At 42.8% G+C, this 23,228-nt stretch overlaps 1 protein-coding gene across 1 annotated transcript in view; it reads left to right on the forward strand.

Annotated features, from left to right (window-relative positions):
- Nucleotides 1–23,228, forward strand: part of LOC126268131 (uncharacterized) — a 1,167,451-nt gene that overhangs the window by 127,563 nt on the left and 1,016,660 nt on the right. The gene's annotated exons all lie outside the window — the stretch shown is intronic.

Below are 23,228 nucleotides of genomic sequence, written 5' to 3' on the forward strand. Positions count from 1 at the left end.
CGAAGACGTAAGTAACAAAAGCCAGTACGTTGTCCTCAACAGCGAGTGTTCGTCAGAGACAAGGATACCGTCAGTAGTGGTACAGAAAAGTGTGACAGGGTCGCTGTTTTCTTCTGTATACATAAATGATCTGGCGGAAAGGGTGAGCAGCAGTCTGCGGCTGTTTCATGACGATGATGTGGTGTACGGGAAGATATCGCCGTTGATCGAGGATACAAGATGACTTCGGCAAAATTTTTAAATGGTGTGAAGAATGGCAGCTAGAAATCTAGAAAAATGTAAACTAATGGAGATGAGTAGGAAAACATCCCGTAATGTTAGAATGCAGCAGTAGTAGTATTCTACTTGACAAAGACAGGTTGTTTAAACATCTACTCATAGAGACTATAAGGCTTCTAGCAAATTTTTGGTATTCAACGAAAGCGGTATGAGGTCTATTTCTATTCGATGTATTATACTTTACATTTGTACGCTGGACTTTTTCAGACATAAGTTTTCAGTGATCGATATGTTACGCCACAGAGGTTCTACGTACAAGCAATGCGATCTTAGTTTGTCAGTAGCATTGTCGTTTACAAGTAGAGAGGATATTAAATTTTGAAAACATGATTTGGCAGGGGCTGATTTGAGAACTGTAAACATGTTATGGTAATGTGGTTGCAGAATTGTCTGCTTGCAAGTAATTTATGACGTGTTTGAAGAAGGGGAAATTTTCAGCGGTTCAGAGTCATATTTATTTTTTTATAAAAAGAATAATTTTTGTAAAGATGATAACAGGTTTAAGAAATCAGAGGTTCAACATAGTTTTTGAATGCTACTGTCTTCTACATCATTCAGTGAACGCAACATCTGCCTCCGTCTCCTCACGAAAGATTCATTTTGTAAGCGTGTGTCACCGCTTTGGACTGAGCGAAGCACAGTCATTCAGATCTGCTGAGCATAGATGCACGTCCATGCATGGTCATGCGCTAGGCTTTTCTTTCTTCAGCTCATTGCTACTGTGCCGTATTTTAATATTCACCACTTTCGAGCAATACTGAGTTTCCTTTGCTACAGGTAAGTCACAAAATTTGTTACCCATAGTGTTTCTTTTTACAGATTTAATGGAAGTTACACTTTTTCGAAAATATTAAAAACATGAAAAAAAGTTTGGCATCGCTCTGATTACCAAGAGTCCTTAAGATTGATGTTGTCTATGGATATTGTATCACAGACACAGTCCCTTTGATGTAAACAAGCATGCATGAGCATCGCCTATTAGACGGAAGGCGTCCGGTGAGCGATAAGTACCAGTCTTTCCACCAGGAAGGAGGTAGACGGCTCGTGTTGTCTGTAGTTCAACGACGCCTACACACGGTCAACAATGCGGTCCGATCGAGTCCGCATTGTTACTTTGTGCCAGGACAGTGTCCAGGTGTCCATGCGTCTCGGAGAGAACCAAAATGACGTTGTTCGAACATGGAGGAGATACAGAGTGACAGGAACTGCCGATGACACGCCTCGCTCAGGCCGCCCAAGGGCTACTACTGCAGTGGATGACCGCTACCTACGAATTATGGCTCGGAGGAACTCTGACAGCAACGCCACCATGCTGAATAATGCTTTCCGTGCGGCCACAGGACGTCGTGTTACTACTCAAACTGTGCGCAATAGGCTGCATGATGAGCAGCTTCACTCCCGATGTCCATGGCGAGGTCCATCTTTGCAACCACACCATGCAGCACGGTACAGTTGGGCCCAACAACATGCCGAATGGACCGTTCAAGATTGGCATCACGTTCTCTTTATCGATGAGTGACGCATATGTCTTCAACCAGACAATAGCCGGAGACGTGTTTGAAGGCAACCCGGTCAGGATGAACGCCTTAGGCTCACAGTCCAGCGCGTGCAGGGAGGTGGAGGTTTCCTGCTTGGGATGGCATTATGTGCAGCCGACATCAGCCGCTGGTGGTCATGTAAGGCGCTGTAATGGCTGTACGATACGTGAATGCCATCCTCCGACCAATAGCGAAACCATATCAGCAGCATATTGGCGAGGTATTCGTCTTCCTGGACGACAATTCGCGCTCCCATAGTGCAAATCTTGTGAATGACTTCCTTCAGGATAAAGACATCGCTCGACTAGAGTGGACAGCGTGTTCTACAGACAAGAACCCTATCGAAAATGCCTGGGACAGACTGAACAGGGCTGTTTATGGATGACGTGACCCACAAACCACTCTGAGGCATCTACTCCTCATTGCCGTTGAGGAGTGGGACAATCTGGACCAATAGTGCCTTGATGAACTTGTGGATAGTGTGTCACGACGAATATAGGCAGGCAATGAAAGAGGACGTGCTACTGGGTGTTAGAGGTATCGGTGTGTACAGCAATCTGGATCACCACCTCTGAACGTCTGATTGTATGGTGGTACAATATGTAAAGTGTGGTTTTCATGAGCAATAAAAAGGCCGGAAATGCTGTTTATGTTGATCGCTAATCAAATTTTCTGTACAGGTTCCGGTACTCACATAACCGAGGTGATGGAAAACTTTTTTTGATGGGTGTAGTATGAATTTTCAGTGATTGTAAATGAAACACCAAAAATTAACGAAATATTTCGCTGGAAGCTCTACCTATCAGGAATAAAAAGTGGTGCTGACGAATTTTCGTAATTGTTTTACTACCTTATACTGTGTAATTGTGATGATTTCTACACTTTATCAGATCAACGAGACTGCTTCATGGCGTCATTATTAGGCGGTTAATGACCGACCAGAAACAGTATGCCTTTCGGGTGTAAACGTAGCCCGGGTCGTGAGTAGAAAAGATCGTAAATATGGTCTCAGGGATCTCAAATGATAAAATAAGCGGCGAATAAACACGATCAGTGTTCGTTCGAGCGACCCAACGATGTTCCTGCAACTTCTCTGCAACGAGACCTGATACATTACTTTTAAAAATACATTATAAAAATCCATTATGATAAGGATGGACTAGGAAGAGGCATAAAAATAACGAAACGGTTACTTAACATAAATTCACCGTAATTATGCCATCAAAGTACAAGTATTCTTACGGATGCATCCGATACGACGGCTAAGAAGAGAGAGAGTGAGAAGCATTCACCTTTTTTTAAAATTAGGAAGTGAACTATCTTGTTCCAGTGAGAGAAAAATTAATGATTGCTTATTATAGATGAATCGGTAGCATGCAATTAAATTTTTCGCTTACCTACAATTTAATATCATTTTACACATTTATTGACACAGAGAAAAAAATTATTTTTCATGCCCCAAAGAATATCCACAAAGTTTGGGGCTATTTTCATTCCTTGTCCTTAGATAAGTAATACTTCGTAAGGCCAACTGATCTTTACAGCCAGGACACAGTTAAATCGTTTACAGTTAATCTTTGCATCTCAAAATTACTTTCGGGGCTAATTTAGGTGAAGTGCATTTCGAATTTCATTTCTTATGTAGACATTCTTATTCTCACAGTGCAGTGTTATGTTTGTGTCTGTGTGTCTAGTTTATTGTTTAAAATATTATTTAGTCAGTTTTGGTACGTAAATTTACAGAGTATTTTTGACAGTTATTCTTTCAAAATTCGGTTGGAAATTTGAAGAAGAATTTTTATTGTGTTACCTATGTTTGTTGGAAATGCAAGTCACGTACCGCGTCACGTCATGCATTGCAGCACTGTTCACTACACTGCACAATACAGAATCTTACAGAATAGATTTTTAGGATAGAGATTTACGTTGAGTAATCATTCTTTACAGAAGTTAAATGGCACACAGTTATAAAATTTCAGACATTTGGCGACTTTTTATCCAATAGCGTTTACGTAATCACTCCACTTGAATTGTTCAGGTTCAAATCCAACAGAGACAACACGAAAGTCAAAGAACAGGAAACCCGTCCAGTTTACAACAAGAACAAAACAACAACAACAACAAGTTTGGAAGTGATATGAAATGGAACGAGCATTTAAGGATTGGGTTGGGGAGTGATGGACTACGGTTTATTGTAAAAGTTTTAGGAAAGTGTGGTTCCTCAGTAAAGAAGACCCTAAGCAGAACATTAGTGCGACTCATACTTGAGTACTGTTTGAATGTCTGGGATATCGAGTAATTCAAAGGCTGGCTGCTAGATTTTTTACCGACAGGTTAGATCAACACACACGTATTACGGAGATGCTCCGCAACTGAAACGGAAATCTCCGGTGGTAGGGCGATTTTTTTTTAGGAACGCCAATCAGTCAACTTACATTTGGAGCAAAGATTCTAACATAAGAGAAATTACTACTCTTACGGAGGCATATACAAGGTGAATCATAATTAATGGCCTAAACTCATACAATTGAAAGTACGCGATACTAGAAGCAAAAAAGTCTAAATAAATATGGGCTCTAAAACGCATAAATTAAGAGCTATAAGCACTGCTAAGTCCTGAATACTGTGAAATAAATCACTTCCCTCTTCAGATTTTGTGAGTAGATAGCGTGGACATTTTCAGTAGAAGAGATGGGTTTCACAATATTGGAGATGAACAAGTGTTCACAGCTCTTAATGTACGAGTCTTAGAACCAATGTGTACTGAGACTTTTTTGTTTCTAGTATCGTGTATTTACAGCTATATGCGTTTACGTCATTAATTGTGATAGGCCGTGTAGACAGTGGCTATCTCCTAGCTCTGTTTGCTAGTGGAACAGGAAGGAAAATTACTAGCAGTGGTTGTAATGTAGCTTCCGCCATGCACTGTATGGTGACGTTCGGAGAACGTAAGTAGCTGTAAATATGAATATACAACCAGATACATATTGTCGAATACAAAAGACATACAATGCGTGACCATGTGTGACCGAAACAGGAAGTCTCTCTAACTCTTGAAAAGATTATAATTACAAAAAGGAACTGAACGTGCATAGGAACGAGGAAGGGAAATAAAATCGTCCATGTGGGCCAGAACACGTGTCGAAATACCTATTTGTCATAATGGACGCTAAGATTTGCGTAATCCAACTAACCTAAATTCTGCGACTATAATACATCCTGAATGTGACAGGAATGTTCAAGAGCTTATCATGAAATGAAGATTCTTTCCACACAACACACCAGACTGAAATTAGTATGTGAATTTGCATTGCCGTACCTTCAGGTAATACAGACAACTGCTAAATTCAGCCGCGCGGGATTAGCCGAGCGGTCTAAGGTGCTGCAGTCATGGACTGTGCGTCTGGTCCCGGCGGAGGTTCGAGTCCTCCCTCGGGCATGGGTGTGTGTGTTTGTCCTTAGGATAATTTAGGTTAAGTATTGTGTAAGCTTAGGGACTGATGACCTTAGCAGTTAAGTCCCATGAGATTTCACACACATTAACTAATTGCTAAATTCTGTTCGCTTATGAAGCGAAGGGAAAAGGACATTTTACATTCCCTAGTACGCACATAATTCTTTTTTAAACTTGTGCAAAGTGTAGGATACGGAAAGCAGAATTACTAATCACATTTTCCCAACAAGCCTTTGCGCAAACAACCACAATTTTCTTTGAGTGTAAGGGCTAGGCTTTCATATGAACTTCACCACCCAATTACATTCCTAACAAAAGGAAAAGTGGAGAGGATTTAATGTCGTATCGGCTTTGAAGTCTTTAGGACACGGACCACAAGGTCGCATTAGACAAGAATTCAGCGGGAAATCAGTTTCGCTCTCTTGAAATGAACCGTGTAGACTCTTGTATCAAACAGCTATGGGCTACCTCGGAATAGCCAAATATCGATAAGCGGGAAGGAGGAGATGAATTTCAACCCTACCACTCCAGACTGCGTGTCAAGTGCTGTAAACAACGGATCATCAAGCTCCTGATGAGATCTCTCCAGAGCGTCTCTGTAGTTCAGTGAATGTTGCACTGCGTACTCCAAGCGATGGGGCACTATTACCGAAATGGTGGTATTAGTGCTTGGTCTTGTTTCCTTTCCAAACACAATGCATCTTTATAGGATGCTAAGTCTTCCTTTTGCCTTCTCCGCTACTGATTTCACGCGTTTCCTGCGTTTCATGTCGTTTCGCAGTTTTCCTGTTAGGTACGTAACCAAAAATGATACGCACCAGGAAATTACCACTGATCTCGTACGCCGATACTACCGAAGTTTTTTTCTCTGCCGGTCGTTGTGGCTGATCGGTTCTAGGCGCTTCAGTCCGGAACCGCGCTGCTGCTACGGTCACAGGTTCGAATCCTGCCTCGGGCATGGATGTTGTGTGATGCCCTTAGGTTGTTGTTGTTGTGGTCTTCAGTCCTGAGACTGGTCTGATGCAGCTCTCCATGCTACTCTATCCTGTGCAAGCTTCTTCATCTCCCAGTACCTACTGCAACCTACATCCTTCTGAATCTGCTTAGTGTACTCATCTCTCGGTCTCCCTATACGATTTTTACCCTCCACACTGCCCTCCAATGCTAAATTTGTGATCCCTTGATGCCTCAAAACATGTCCTACCAACCGATCCCTTCTTCTAGTCAAGTTGTGCCACAAACTTCTCTTCTCCCCAATCCTATTCAATACCTCCTCATTAGTTACGTGCTCTATCCACCTTATCTTCAGTATTCTTCTGTAGCACCACATTTCGAAAGCTTCTATTCTCTTCTTGTCCAAACTAGTTATCGTCCATGTTTCACTTCCATACATGGCTACACTCCAAACAAATATTTTCAGAAATGACTTCCTGACACTTAAATCTATATTCGATGTTAACAAATTTCTCTTCTTCAGAAACGCTTTCCTTGCCATTGCCAGTCTACATTTTATATCCTCTCTACTTCGACCATCATCAGTTATTTTACTTCCTAAATAGCAAAACTCCTTTACTACTTTAAGTGTCTCATTTCCTAATCTAATTCCCTCAGCATCACCCGATTTAATTGGACTACATTCCATTATCCTCGTTTTGCTTTTGTTGATGTTCATCTTATATCCTCCTTTCAAGACACTGTCCATTCCGTTCAACTGCTCTTCCAAGTCCTTTGCCGTCTCTGACAGAATTACAATGTCATCGGCGAACCTCAAAGTTTTTACTTCGTCTCCATGAATTTTAATACCTACTCCAAATTTTTCTTTTGTTTCCTTTACTGCTTGCTCAATATACAGATTGAATAACATCGGGGAGAGGCTACAACCCTGTCTCACTCCTTTCCCAACCACTGCTTCCCTTTCATGCCCCTCGACTCTTATGACTGCCATCTGGTTTCTGTACAAATTGTAAATAGCCTTTCGCTCCCTGTATTTTACCCCTGCCACCTTTAGAATCTGAAAAAGAGTATTCCAGTCAACATTGTCAAAAGCTTTCTCTAAGTCTACAAATGCTAGAAACGTCGGTTTGCCTTTTCTTAATCTTTCTTCTAAGATAAGTCGTAAGGTCAGTATTGCCTCACGTGTTCCAACATTTAGACGGAATCCAAACTGATCTTCCCCGAGGTCCGCATCTACCGGTTTTTCCATTCGTCTGTAAAGAATTCGCGTTAGTATTTTGCAGCTGTGACTTATTAAACTGATAGTTCGGTAATTTTCACATCTGTCAGCACCTGCTTTCTTTGGGATTGGAATTATTATATTCTTCTTGAAGTCTGAGGGTATTTCGCCTGTCTCATACATCTTGCTCACCAGCTGGTAGAGTTTTGTCATGACTGGCCCTTAGGTTAGTTAGGTTTAAGTAGTTCAAGTCTAGGGGACTGATGACCTCAGATGTTAAGTCTCTGAGTCCTCAGAGTCATTTGAACCATTTGTTTTGTCTCTGTGAGTGTTGTTATTGTTGTTCTGTTGTTGTTGTTATTGTCGTTTCTAATCAGAAAGCATGTTTTGTGTAGCTCTCCTCACTTGCCCATCCTGCAGAAGCCTCTTCATCTCCACATAATTACTGCATCCTAAATCCGCTCGAACCAGATCACTGTAACCAAGCGCTTGATTCCCTCTTAAATGACTTCTCCCTACATTTCTTTACATTGTCAGATTAACTGTACCTTAATGCCTCTGGCTGTGTATATCAAGCGGGCCTTCATTTGATAAAGCCGTCCCAAGAACTTTTTTCTCCTTGATCTTGCTGAGTACCTCTCCCATTTTTATCTGATCTGCGCACTTAATTATCAGCGTTATTCTTTAGCATCATATGTCAGAAGCCATTTTTTGCCTGAATGTTTTATCATTATTTCTACAGAAATGCACTCCACATACACACACCTGGGAAAGACTTCTTAGCACTTAAACGTACATGCACTGCTAAAATATTTCGTGTAATCTTTCCTTGGTATTGCAAGTCTGCAGTTTACACCGTCTATACTACGGCCGTTGTTATTTGTTTTGTTGCTCAAACAGCAAAACTCATCCACTGCTTACAGCATTTCTTCTCTTTAACTCCCTCAGCATCATATGATTTAATTACACTGGAGTCTGTTACTGTTATTTAGTGTTCTTCATGTGCTTCTCATAACATCTTTTGAAGACATTGACCATGTCTTTCATTCCAATATCCTTGCGGTCTCTGACAGAAATGAAGTGACATTGGAAAACTGTAAAGTTCTTATTTCTCATCACTGAACTTTAATTCCCTAGTTAAAATTCTCTTTGGTTTCGTTTACTAAACACTCAATGCAGAGAATAATATTTTATTCAGGTGTCAATCCTCTCTCATTTTCTTGTGAACTACTGCCCCTCCTTTCATATCCTTCCACTCTAATATCTGCTTTCTGTACACTTACTCTATTTAATCCTTGTTTATTCTAGAATTTCAGAAAGTGTATTCAACTGAAATTTTTCAAAAGCTTTCTCTGAATTTACAAATGATATAAATGTCGTTTTTGCCTTTTGTCAGTCGATCTTCTATGTCTCGTGTTAGTGTGCCATCGCCTCTTGCTTCATTTCCGCTGCGCCCAAACTGGTTTCCCCACAGGTAGCACCCTAAACCTTTCCGTTGTCCTGTAAAAATTAAATCGTTGGTTCAATAACACTCAAACCTATCACAGCATGCCTTCTTCGGAATTTGGGGCTCTTCAGTTTTTGAAGTCTGAGGATTCATGGCATTTCTAACATATCTTGCATACCTGGTGTAACAGTTTTATCATAGAATGTTCTCTCAAAGAGCTCAATAATTCTGATGAATATCGCCTAAGACAGTTGCCTGTTTCTACTTAGGTCGTACAGTGATTCGTCAAATACGTGTCACAGTATCGTAAATATCACCTCATATTTATCTACTAACTTCTCCAATTCTGTAATATTCTATTAATATTTCTTTACTTTGTAGATCTCGCCCATATATTCCTTCCATCTTCCAGCCTTTCATTCTTAGCGTAGTACTGGCGTGCCATTTGACCTCTTGATAACCATGAGACTGCTACTGTTTCCTCCGAAGGTTTCTTTGATTTCCCCATAGCTAGCATTTATTTTTGCTCCTGCTTGCTAATACAGCTTTCCATTTGTCATTTAGCTGTTCATGCTTTATCAATTTATCTCAATTTTCTGTTTAGAAGTCTCCATTCCTTTTGCCTGTTTCACACATTATTGGAAATCGGTATAAAAGAATCGTATATCTGCAGAAAAATTAACATTGTCCGTTGGAATAGTTGTGCACAGGGTATATGCAATAGTACGAGATCTAGTATACCGACGAATGCAGTAAGTGGCATCGCATTTGATATCGATAGTGTGGCGTATAGCAAGGCATCAACGATTCAGTTATTGGAACTCAGTATAAAGGCAATCGGCTCTGTACCATAGTGTGTGCGTACGTGCCTTCACGGCAGATACGAAACAGACACCGTTAGTAACAGTGCGTGTTGTGTACATAAACCACAATTATGACAATGCCATGCGAAAAACACTTATCATATGATGAAAAAGTAAAAGTCGTTGCTTACAAAAAAATGGGTCCATGATCGTCAAATCGCCAAGAAGTTGAACCGTTCGAATACGTTAGATTGGGCACACGATGTCTGAGCAAAGTCGAACAGTATCCGAGGCATCAAAACAGTTACTTTTGCGCGATGGAAGGACCACAAACCATTATTATTCTCACCTTGTTGCTGATTTACATTTGCCAGTAAGTGTCAGACGTGTGCGAGATATTTTATCACATTGAGAACGTATTGCGTTCAAGAAACAACTGCAGAAATCTGGTCAACACCCAAACATAAACAAGCTAGGATGAGCGTTTGATGCAAAACGTATGCCATGAACTTCTGATTTGGTAAAGTGAAAAGAAGTTTAATTTAGATGGCCAGGATGGATTTCAGTATTACTACCATGATCTGAGAACAGAGCAGTAAATAAGAACGAGGAGAAATTTTGCTGGCGTAAGTGCTACGATTTGGACAGCCTGCGCTAGCTACAGCTAAATCACGCATCGCTTGCTTGAACGCTGGACTGAACTCCAACAGTTATACTGAGATGCTACGGACGTAACATATTAGAATGTGAGGACCTAGCCGCCGAAAGTTTAATGCCTCAAAAAGAAAATTAATCTGTACATGTTTCTATTACAACCAAAAAGTAGTCTGAAGATAAAGATATCAATGTCTTGCCCTGGCTTGGACATGTCCCGGATTTGAACCCCTATGAACCCCTACGGAAACTTCTGGGGAATACTATCAAGGCGTATTTATTGTAAAGGAAGGCAGTTTGAGGCCATATGTGAGCTGGAAAGAGAAAAACAATAAGGGGGCGGCAGTTTCACTACTAAAACTATAAACCCTAACAAAAAATCGATGCCAATGAGAATTTCAGAGGTAATTAGAAACAGCGGATGATGGACAAAGTACTAGCAACGCAAAAACACAACTGGTCAGTGACTACCTTTATATCAGTTTCACAATTTAGGAAATGAAATTATGTTATTCCGACAGGACTGTTAATGTCTTATGTGTATCTAATACTTTCATAATAAATTAGGTACATGTGTGCTTCACGCATTGTACTTTTACTTTCGTAGAAACCACGCCTTTATACTAATTTCCACTGTATATTGCACTTTTATCTTTCGTTAGTTGAATTCAGTATCTTTTGTGTTGAAATGGTTCAAATGGCTGTAAGCTCTGTGGGACTTAATATCAGTCCCCTAGACTTAGGAACTACTTAGTCCTAACTAACCTAAGGACATCACACACATCCATGCCCGAGGCAGGTTTCGAACTTGCGACCGCAGCAGCAGCGCGGTTCCGCACTGAAGCGCCTAGAACCGCCCGGCCACAACGGCCGACTCTTGTGTGTTGCCAAGAACTTAAACTGGCCATTGTCTTTATGTCTATCTTATCATCTGCTGCTTCGCTATTTCATCTTTCAAAGCTTTCTACTGAGATTTCATTGAATTCGTTTATCCTGTTTCAGTTATTCCAGTGAGTGTAAAACTTAAGGACGAAAGTAACTGCCAAGTAATATTGTGCGACATACTTGGTCTGTAGTGTCCTGTGGTTGGCACGAAAGTACTATCGATCAAGTTTGCGCGCACTTCTCGGAGTGCACTAATGTTCAAACTCAAGAACAACACAAAACACAATAACTCTTGTGGTGGCAAAAGCCAGATAGAAGTTACAAGACAATGAAAAGAAACAATAGCAACCAAAATACTACGCTACACAATTCCAAAGTGGCGTTATGACAACGGCGAGTGTCTATTGAGCTAGAGCTGGCGTAAGTATTGGACGGAGATGTCCTAGCTGTAGGTACAAACTGCCGGTCTGACTCTGCTGCCCGATTTCCGCAGAATGCTACCCTTACATTAGTTCCAATCTCTGTCACATGGGTTTTCACTAAGTCTGTTGACGTTTACATTGACTGGCGATGTTTGATATACACTCCTGGAAATTGAAATAAGGACACCGTGAATTCATTGTCCCAGGAAGGGAAAACTTTATTGACACATTCCTGGGGTCAGATACATCACATGATCACACTGACAGAACCACAGGCACATAGACACAGGCAACAGAGCATGCACAATGTCGGCACTAGTACAGTGTATATCCACCTTTCGCAGCAATGCAGGCTGCTATTCTCCCATGGAGACGATCGTAGAGATGCTGGATGTAGTCCTGTGGAACGGCTTGCCATGCCATTTCCACCTGGCGCCTCAGTTGGACCAGCGTTCGTGGTGGACGTGCAGACCGCGTGAGACGACGCTTCATCCAGTCCCAAACATGCTCAATGGGGGACAGATCCGGAGATCTTGCTGGCCAGGGTAGTTGACTTACACCTTCTAGAGCACGTTGGGTGGCACGGGATACATGCGGACGTGCATTGTCCTGTTGCAACAGCAAGTTCCCTTGCCGGTCTAGGAATGGTAGAACGATGGGTTCTATGACGGTTTGGATGTACCGTGCACTATTCAGTGTCCCCTCGACGATCACCAGAGGTGTACGGCCAGTGTAGGAGATCGCTCCCCACACCATGATTCCGGGTGTTGGCCCTGTGTGCCTCGGTCGTAGGCAGTCCTGATTGTGGCGCTCACCTGCACGGCGCCAAACACGCATACGACCATCATTGGCACCAAGGCAGAAGCGACTCTCATCGCTGAAGACGACACGTCTCCATTCGTCCCTCCATTTACGCCTGTCGCGACACCACTGGAGGCGGGCTGCACGATGTTGGGGCGTGAGCGGAAGACGGCCTAACGGTGTGCGGGACCGTAGCCCAGCTTCATGGAGACGGTTGCGAATGGTCCTCGCCGATACCCCAGGAGCAACAGTGTCCCTAATTTGCTGGGAAGTGGCGGTGCGGTCCCCTACGGCACTGCGTAGGATCCTACGGTCTTGGCGTGTATCCGTGCGTCGCTGCGGTCCGGTCCCAGGTCGACGGGCACGTGCACCTTCCACCAACCACTGGCGACAACATCGATGTACTGTGGAGACCTCACGCCCCATGTGTTGAGCAATTCGGCGGTACGTCCACCCGGCCTCCCGCATGCCCACTATACGTCCTCGCTTAAAGTCCGTCAACTGCACATACGGTTCACGTCCACGCTGTCGCGGCATGCTACCAGTGTTAAAGACTGCGATGGAGCTCCGTATGCCACGGCAAACTGGCTGACACTGACGGCGGCGGTGCACAAATGCTGCGCAGCTAGCGCCATTCGACGGCCAACACCGCGGTTTCTGGTGTGTCCGCTGTGCCGTGCGTGTGATCATTGCTTGTACAGCCCTCTCGCAGTGTCCGAAGCAAGTATGGTGGCTCTGACACACTGGTGTCAATGTGTTCTTTTTTCCATTTCCAGGCGTGTATGAGCACTTGCAGGGTGGTCGGCAGCCCACCTAGCTCGTCTGTGATGCGGGTGCTCTAACTGATAAGGGGTCGCTACGGCATGGATTATACATAGATAGCGCTGCTGTAGTATAATATAGAAAATAACTGAAAGCAATGACACTTCATTCAAAGATAATAATGAAACTATAATAATGAAACTATTTATAATATAATAATGAATATTATATAATATAATTATATAATAATGAAAATGAATAATATAATAATGAAACAATTTATGACGGTCCATGCTCCCATACTGTCCAAAATGTTGGTAAGGGTTTCTTGTGGTAGGGCGTTCCATTCCTCAACCAGCGCTGTTAACAACTGCCGGATGGTCATTGGTCCATGTGGACTTGCTGCCGTGCGTCTCCTCATGCAACCTGCACATGCTCGATGGGATTTCGGTCAGGACAATGGGCAGACCAGTCTATTCGCCGAATATCCTCTCGTTCCAAAAGCTCCTCCACGTCACAGTTCGATGCCGTCATGTACAGTACTGATAGCCTTGTCGTGGGAAAAGCCAAGTATAACACTATCGGCTTCTACTAAAGTAGCGATTGAGCGATGATTCTACTCCCCGAAAGGATTTTAATTTGACCGAGATAAAGCGTGATGGAAAGGTATCGGACTGTTTACGTTTCAGTCAATGAATTAGTTTTCAGACAGATAAACTAATTTTACTGATTATTATTCGTATTCTTAACGAGCCTTCGCTTGTTTGTACTATTTAACTCAAATGGGACGTGTGACGCGTGGATCTAGCTTAAGTAGTTGTAGTTGTCTGCTTATTATAGTTAACTCATTTCATTACTAGTGTAGTTGTAATACGAAATTGAAATCTGGCTCAACATTTAGCATGGGGACCTAGAATTAAATTATTAGACTCAGATCTAGCGTTTCTTGTCAGTTACAATTCAGTAAAACTTTATCTATACTTTCACGAAAAATACGTGAAGTACTTCAAAACTTAGGTTCACTGAATAATTTTGAAATTATTACTTTTAGAAAGTTAATTAATTTTATTAAGGAAGGTTTTTACTTTTCTGTTCAATAAAATAGGATACAAAGATTATTGCAGTACTAGGAATAGTGCCCTGTCTAGGTAAATGACTAATGATAAAACGAGGGTGCCAAACACAAAAGCCGGCCGCTGTGGCCCAGCGGTTCTGAATCAACACAAAGTTTAGAGAACACAAACTTATTACTGATTAGTAAGACACGTAAGCGGTCCATGCAGTTGTCTAGTACTCAGCTGATTCTACAAGATGAAGACGGTGGCAACGTCGATTTGCTGCTGCTATTCAAAAAATGCAGCATAATTATACATGGCCCTTGTTGTATAACAATCCCTGAAAAACCTTTTCTCCGCGTCGTACTTTCGTAATTCAGAGCGAACCAATGAATGCCATGAATAATGAGCCCAATATTCCTTGCCTCGTTCATTACACAAGATGCGGACACTTTGCCTGGTAGCCAGCAACTAACTCTTGCAGTTTGTCCGCCAAATCCACATTTTCCACTCCTGCAAAGCCAGTTTCGTGGTGTAGGGACTTTCCTGTAAGCCTTACGTGATTACAAACCCAATTTCCCTACGTATGAAACAGTATTACAAGTAAAGCTTGAACTTTTCCATTCTTTTACAGAACATTAACTGAGCGAGGTAGCGCAGCACTGGACTCGCATTCGGGAGGATGGCGGTTCGAAACCCCGTCCGGCCGTCCTGTTTAGGTTTTCCATGATTTCCCTAAATCGCTTCAGGCAAATGCTGGGATGGTTCCTTTGAAGGGGCACTGCCGACCACTTTCCCCGTCCTTCCCTAATCCGATGGGATCGACGATCTATGTGTTTGGTCTCCTCCTTCCCAACCAAGCAACAGCGCATCATTTTTAAAAGTGTATCGATAGGTCAATTACAGTGACGTACATATTGATATAAATAATAAATAAAATCATTACAAAGATGTTCTATCAAACAGCCTGGTGATACAAAATCACATTAAGTTCAAATGGTTCTGAGCACTATGGGACTTAACTTCTAAGGTCATCAGTCCCCTAGAACTTAGAACTACTTAAACCTAACTAACCTAAGGACATCACACACATCAGTGCCCGAGGCAGGATTCTAACCTGCTACCGTAGCAGACGCGCGGTTCCAGACTGTAGCGCCTAGAACCGCTCGGCCACCCCGGGCGGCTCCCATTAAGTAAAAATGCTGAATAAGTTAGTTAAGACAAATTAGGTAATATCGATAATAGTGTTATAACGCTGAACACACCGTACTGATGGTCGGGCAAAGCGCTGTGCCACTGTGAAGCGTGAGGCTGCGTGCGCAGCAGTCGCGCTCATTATAGTTGCAACTGCCTATTTGACTTTAGTCCCTTCTTGCCTGTTGAACAATGTAGCGGCCATCTGCTGTTGTAGTTGACCGTGGTCTACCACATCCTCTCCTTCGGGCAGCAGTGCCAGTGAACAGGAACGCTCCCTCCGCTCATGAGACAATGAGCAATGCTACACTCCTGGGCAGCAATGCTACACTCCTGGGCAACACTTGTCGCAGATGCTTTTTCTTGATTGTTCCCCGTGCGAAGTAATCAAATTATTGTCCTCGGGCCACGTTGTAAAGAAGAACACCACTCGCTTACTAACATTCACCGTCTTTTGGCGCTATAGTCACACTGACCGCACACCACGTGACGTCATACTTTCTGTGCACGATTGCAAGATCTCTCTAGTAAGGTGCAGTCGTATTTCCTTTGCACCGAGTGTTTAAAAAAGGTGTGTTACTTATTTAGCTAATCCTTAAGTTTTGCAGAGCAGTGAATTCACCTAAAGCTCTCTCTGAAACTGTCAGTAACATCTGATACTTTCCTACATTTATGTGATTCCTAGAGTTTCAGTCATCGTGGCTGACATTAAATAACAGACTACATTTATAGAGAACTTCTACTCGGAACACTTCATAGAAATATCAACTTACTTTGTTCGATCATTCAGCGGCCGATCTTTCCTGTACACTAAACAATATTCAGCGAATAATGTAAGAGTGCTCCTGTCTGAACGTGGTAAATCGTTCATTTGTGCTGGTAACACACTATTTTACCTATACAGTACTTAAAAAAAACGTTATAATTAATGTAACAGTGTCAATTCAGAAAATCAATGTCTTTGTACTAGTGTAAAAGTCATTTCAGTTGCGTAAGTGAATATGATCCTTCGCAAACATAGGACATCTTCCAATGTTACGATATATCATAGCATCTTTGATGCTCATATGTTTTTAAGCTCTTTGTATGTATCAAAACCTATGGTGTGTGGTAGAAATCTTCTCGGTGACAAATCTAAAGTGTTCAGTGAGGAAAATTTACGTGTGCAACAATAAGAATGTAGTGGGAATGTATTCACATTGTTAGACGAATGTTATGAAAACAAACATTTCAAACCACCATTTCACGTACGTCAAATGCAACGAAAAACTGTAACGCAACCATCTGTGTATGGCGTACTTATAACTATGTATTATTTATATGTTAGGACAATTAATCTGTAAAAAACACACCACATGTCATAAGGAAAGCGTGTAAACCGTCTAAAGATGAATCACGATTCGAAACACGTAACGGTACCCTTTGAATAAAGGAACTGAAAGTAAATTTGTGGCTGGTTGCTGTCCTAACACCATCAACATTTGTCTTCAAATAACAGCCATGGTCTCCATCATGTCACCATATGGCAAAACGGCATTAAGAAAAAAATGTTCAAATGTGTGTGAAATCTTATGGGACTTAACTGCTAAGGTCATCAGTCCCTAAGCTTACACACTACTTAACCTAAATTATCATAAGGACAAACACATACACCTATGCCCGACGGAGGACTCGAACCTCCGCCGGGACCAGCCGCACAGCCCATGACGGCAGCGGCTCATACCGCTCGGCTAATCCTGCGCGACTTGCATTAAGAGATGTGTCCCATTTGCTTAGAGCGCACCCTGTACTTACTTTCGTTTCTGTACGACGTTAGTTAGCGGTACAAGACGCTGCATTCCGTAAGCTAAGGAGCTTTAAGCGCTAATAGAAAGCACAGAAGCTGATATCGATATAGGTACAGAAAGCTGGCTAAAGCCTGAAATAAGTTCTGCAGAAATTTTTACGAAGTCTCAGACGGTGTTCAGGAAAGATAGATTAGGCAGAATTGGTGGTGGAGTGTTTGTGTCTGTCAGTAGTGGTTTATCTTGTAGTGAAGTCGAAGTAGATACTCCGTGCGAATTGGTATGGGTGGAGGTTATACTTAACAGCCGAATTAAGTTAATAATTGGCTCCTTCTACCGACCCCCAGACTCCGATGATACAGTTGCGGAACAGTTCAGAAAAACTTTGAGTCTCGTAACAAATAAATACCCCACTCATACGGTTATAGTTGGTGGGGACTTCAACCTACCCACGGTATGTTGGCAAAAATACTTGTTCAAAACCGGTGGTAGGCAGAAAACGTCTTCCGAGATTGTCCTAAATGCTTTCTCCGAAAATTATTTCGAGTAGTTAGTCCATGAACCCACGCGAATTGTAAATGGTTGCGAAAACACACTTGACCTCTTAGCCACAAACAATCCAGAGCTGATAGAGAGCATCATGACTGACACAGGGATTAGTGATCACAAGGTCGTTGTAGCTAGGTTCAATACAGTTTCTTCCAAATCCACCAGAAACAAACGCAAATTAATTTTATTTAAAAAAGCGGATAAAGTGTCACTAGAAGCCTTCCTAAAAGACAATTTCCATTCCTTCCGAACTGAGTATGCGAATGTAGACGAGATGTGGATCAAATTCAAAGATATAGTAGCAACAGCAATTGAGATATTCATACCTCATAAATTGGTAAGAGATGGAACGGATCCCCCGTGGTGCACAAAAAAGGTCCGAACGCTGTTGCAGAGGCAACGGAAAAAGCATGCGAAGTTCAGAAGAACGCGAAATCCCGAAGATGGGCTAAAATTTACATACGCGCGAAATTTGGCACGTACTTCGATGCGAGATGCCTTTAATAGGTTCCACAACGAAACATTGTCTGGAAATTTGGTAGAAAATCCGAAGAAATTCTGTTCGTATGTAAAGTACACAAGCGGCAAGACGCAGTCAATACCTTCGCTGCGCAGTGCCGATGGTACTGTTATCGACGACTGTGCCGCTAAAGCGGAGTTATTGAACGCAGTTTTCCGAAATTTCTTCACCAGGGAAGACAAATGGAATATTCCAGAATTTGAAACACGAACATCTGCTAGCATGAGTTTCTTAGAAGTAGATACCTTAGGGGTTGCGAAGCAACTCAAATCACTTGATACAGGCAAGTCTTCAGGTACAGATTGTACACCGATTAGGTTCCTTTCAGATTACGCTGATACTATAGCTCCCTACTTAGCACTAATATACAACCGCTCGCTCGCCGATAGATCTGTACCTACAGATTGGAAAATTGCGCAGGTCGCACCAGTGTTCAAGAAGGGTAGTAGGAGTAATCCATTTAACTACAGACCTATATCATTGACGTCGGTTTTCAGTAGGGTTTTGGAGCATATACTGTATTCAAACATTATGAATCACCTCGAAGGGAACGATCTATTGACACGTAATCAGCATGGCTTCAGAAAACATCGCTCTTGTGCAACGCAGCTAGCTCTTTATTCGCACGAAGTAATGGCCGCTATAGACAGGGGATCTCAAGTTGATTCCGTATTTCTAGATTTCCGGAAAGCTTTTGACACCGTTCCTCACAAGCGACTTCTAATGAAGCTGCGGAGCTATGGGGTATCGTCTCAGTTGTGCGACTGGATTCGTGATTTCCTGTCAGGACGGTCGCAGTTCGTAGTAATAGACGGCAAATCATCGAGTAAAACTGAAGTGATATCAGGTGTTCCCCAGGGAAGCGTCCTGGGACCTCTACTGTTCCTGATCTATATAAATGACATGGGTGACAATCTGAGCAGTTCTCTTAGATTGTTCGCAGATGATGCTGTAATTTACCATCTAGTAAGGTCATCCGAAGACCAGTATCAGTTGCAAAGAGATTTAGAAAAGATTGATGTATGGTGTATCAGGTGGCAGTTGACGCTAAATAACGAAAAGTGTGAGATGATCCACATGAGTTCCAAAGGAAATCCGTTGGAATTCGATTACTCGATAAATAGTACAATTCTCAAGGCTGTCAATCCAACTAAGTACCTCGGTGTTAAAATTACGAACAACTTCAGTTGGAAGGACCACATAGATAATATTGTCGGGAAGGCGAGCCAAAGGTTGCGTTTCATTGGCAGGACACTTAGAAGATGCAACAAGTCCACTAAAGAGACAGCTTACACTACACTCGTTCGTCCTCTGTTAGAATATTGCTGCGCGGTGTGGGATCCTTACCAGGTCGGATTGACGGAGGACATCGAAAGGGTGCAAAAAAGGGCAGCTCGTTTTGTATTATCACGTTATAGGGGAGAGAGTGTGGCAGATATGATACACGAGTTGGGATGGAAGTCATTACAGCATAGACGTTTTTCGTCGCGGCGAGACCTTTTTACGAAATTTCAGTCACCAACTTTCTCTTCCGAATGCGAAAATATTTTGTTGAGCCCAACCTACATAGGTAGGAATGATCATCAAAATAAAATAAGAGAAATCAGAGCTCGAACAGAAAGGTTTAGGTGTTCGTTTTTCCCGCTCGCTGTTCGGGAGTGGAATAGTAGAGAGATAGTATGATTGTGGTTCGATGAACCCTCTGCCAAGCACTTAAATGTGAATTGCACAGTAGTCATGTAGATGTAGATGAGGAATCGATCCACTCTCATATGTATAACAACAGAGAGACTCCATCGGACATGTCATCTGGAAAACAGACTGGGAGTAGACCGATACTGTTACCCTGAGTACTTTACGCCCAAAACCAGACGCGCCCCTCTTCCAGACCTGTACTGCACGATGGAACAAATAAAAATTTTAATAAACGGTGTCGTTCGTTTACCGCCAGTGACCAGAAAGATCTCCATAATGAGTGGGAAAGTGTGGAGTCCTCGCGGCGTTTCAGTGCCTGCAGTGCGCCCCGGGCATGACCTCTCCCCTCCTAATTTGAGACGTCACGGCAGGTTTACGCTACAAAAAACCGCCACCACCGAGCCGTGCTGCAGCCTGGGGAGAACCCCACCCTAATGACAACTCCGACCTCCCAAACTCCCAACCCCAACCGTAACCCCGCGTGACGAATGAGAGGGCGCCGCGAGCAGGCGAGCAGGCGAGCAGGCGAGCCGTCGCTTTTTGCGCGAGCGGAAATCTGCTCGCGTTTACAAATTGGCGCGAGCGGCCCTGCTAACGCGGTGTTCACGCATAACTGGCGGGTCGGCCGGCTGCTGATCTCGCCCCGAGCACTGTTTAAGCCCGCCTAACTGCCCTCGCGCTCTCGCCTCCGTTCCTCTCTTAATGGCCGCTACTAATAGCCGAACGCCTACTTAGCTGCGCGTATACACGTACGCTTGGCGTCATGTTTCGGTAATTAAGATGTAAATCATTCTGCTAATATGAGGACAAAGCAAAACAGGGAAAAAAGGACAGCTTGCGCGTAGAACCAACATTTTTTTGGGTGAGATTCATCTGTGTTATTGTCTGGTTCGACGTAGTTTCTCCAATGAAAATCTGTCTCTTAGTTCTAAAATGATCTTGGAATCACGTACCTATGCTAGCCTCTAGAAATTTTCATCTCAGAACGACGTGGCGCAAAGTAAAAATACGTCAAAATAAAGCGGGTTGTTCTCTCTTTCTACATGTTCGCATTTCAACATCTGATGGTTACAAACCACTTCTGTCAATAAATTTGGCAACATTAAATCGAGGTGAAAGAAGGCCGTGGATATCTACTATGACTCAACAGAACGTTTATATTCAAATTTGAACTGAAAACCATTAAATTAGTAGCACAAATAGGTTCAAATGGTACAAATGGCTCTCAGCACTATGGGAATTAACATCTGTGGTCATCAGTCCCCTAGAACTTAGACCTACTTAAACCTAACTAACCTAAGGACATCACATACATCCATGCCCGAGGCAGGATTCGAACCTGCGAACGTAGCAGTCACAGTACAAATAGGAAACCTTTTACTATATATGACAATTAATATAAACCGTCAGCTCCCGACAGGTGCTCTTGACACACCTTGATGGGGCCAGCCGAAAAAGTGTCCTCCGACCGGGACGCGAATCCGCGATCTCCTGCTTACATGACATTAATCTAGAGAAGCTGCACGGTCATCAATGGTATCTGTTCTTTCGAGAACAGTTACTATCTTCATATACTTTTACAAGAGTTCTTTTTACCTACCTTCAAAGAATAGTTTCAACATTAAGTATTGTTTAGTTGATAGAGAATGGGAATATTAACGTCGCTGATACTTCTTTCACCAGAAGTGAATTAATAATAAGTCACAAAAAGCAGAAAAATACTCGATGAAAACGGACTTGTAGAAAAGTAACCTTAGTGTAAGAGGAAGACTATTTAGTCCGACATTTGACGATTTAACATCTGACATTCTATGTCAAGATTCTCATAAACTTAATCTACAGATAGGACTGTCTTTTCCAAACACTCGTTTGACTTCTGATTTATCGGCAATTATATGTGACTGAGCCAAAGTTTAATATCTCAGTAATCAACTGTTTGAAAGCCAAAAGGTGTTCCTCACAGAATTCCAGTGCTTTTCGTATGCAGTCGATGTTGTTATTGACTGATTCGACTGTGTTTGCAAGAGGAGAACTGTATGGGAGCGATTTGAAAAGAACCACGTATCCCCTGCCATACAGAAGTGTAGAAATATAAGAGGCAGTCGAATGAAAACGAGACAAAATGGTTCAAATGGCTCTGAGCACTACGGGACTTAACATCTGAGGTCATCAGTCCCCTAGAACGTAGAACTACTTAAACCAAACTAACCTACAGATATCACACACATCCATGCCCGAAGCAGGATTCGAACCTGCAACCGTAGCAGTCGCGCGGTTCCAGACTGAAGCGCCTAGAGCCGCTCGGCCACTGCGGCCGGCTCAAAAAGAGACAGATAAAAACACTAAGCAAGCGTGCACCTCTTCCTTCCAAGCAAAACGACGGCCAGGAATGTACACAAAAAACGGAAATTGCATAACGAGAGATCGGGACTATGGAAAGATTGTGTAAGGGCTTACCAGCGAAACTTCCGCAGCGCACTCGAAACAACCTGGGCAAGAGTTATCGCAACTGTAGTGTAACTGAGAAAATGAAGAGAAGCGACAACGTAGCCTCAGTCGTAGGTAAAGCAAATAGCAGTGTTAGATTCATGTGTTGGACACAGGATAACTGGTCCAGGGAAATTGTTCCATAAAAGAATTCGTACTATACAAAGCTCGAATGGTGCTTTCCTGAGTGGGGCTCTTCAACATTTGCATGCTGACGAGGGCGACTCTGTTGATCATTCACTAACAGACCCATCAAATTCAGATGTGCGAAGACTGCTTCCAGTGTGCATCAGATGTTTCTCTGGGGAGCCCTTACATCTACATCTACATCTACATCTACATAGACACTCCGCAAGCCACCGTATGGGGCTTGGCGTAGGGTACCCTGTCCCACTACTTGTCATTTCTCCCCAAACTCGCAAATACGGCGACGGAAAAACCTCTGTCTGTACGCTTCCCTATGAGCCCAAATTTCTCGTGTCCTATCTTCGTGGTGCTTACACGCTATGTTTGTTGGCGGCAGTAGAATCGTTCGGCAGTCAGCTTCAAATGCCGCTTCTCTACATTTTTTCAGTAGTGTTTCTGGAAAAGAACGTCGCCTTCCCTAAAGGTATTTTTCCACCTCATATGGCTATGCAACGTTACGCCCAGATATTTAAACGACTTGATTGTATCAAGCAGCACACTAGCAGTACTGTACATTACAGGTCTGTCCTTCCAGGTCAT

This window comes from Schistocerca gregaria, chromosome 4 (genome assembly GCF_023897955.1).
Source record: "Schistocerca gregaria isolate iqSchGreg1 chromosome 4, iqSchGreg1.2, whole genome shotgun sequence".
NCBI classification, from domain to species: Eukaryota; Metazoa; Arthropoda; class Insecta; order Orthoptera; family Acrididae; genus Schistocerca; species Schistocerca gregaria.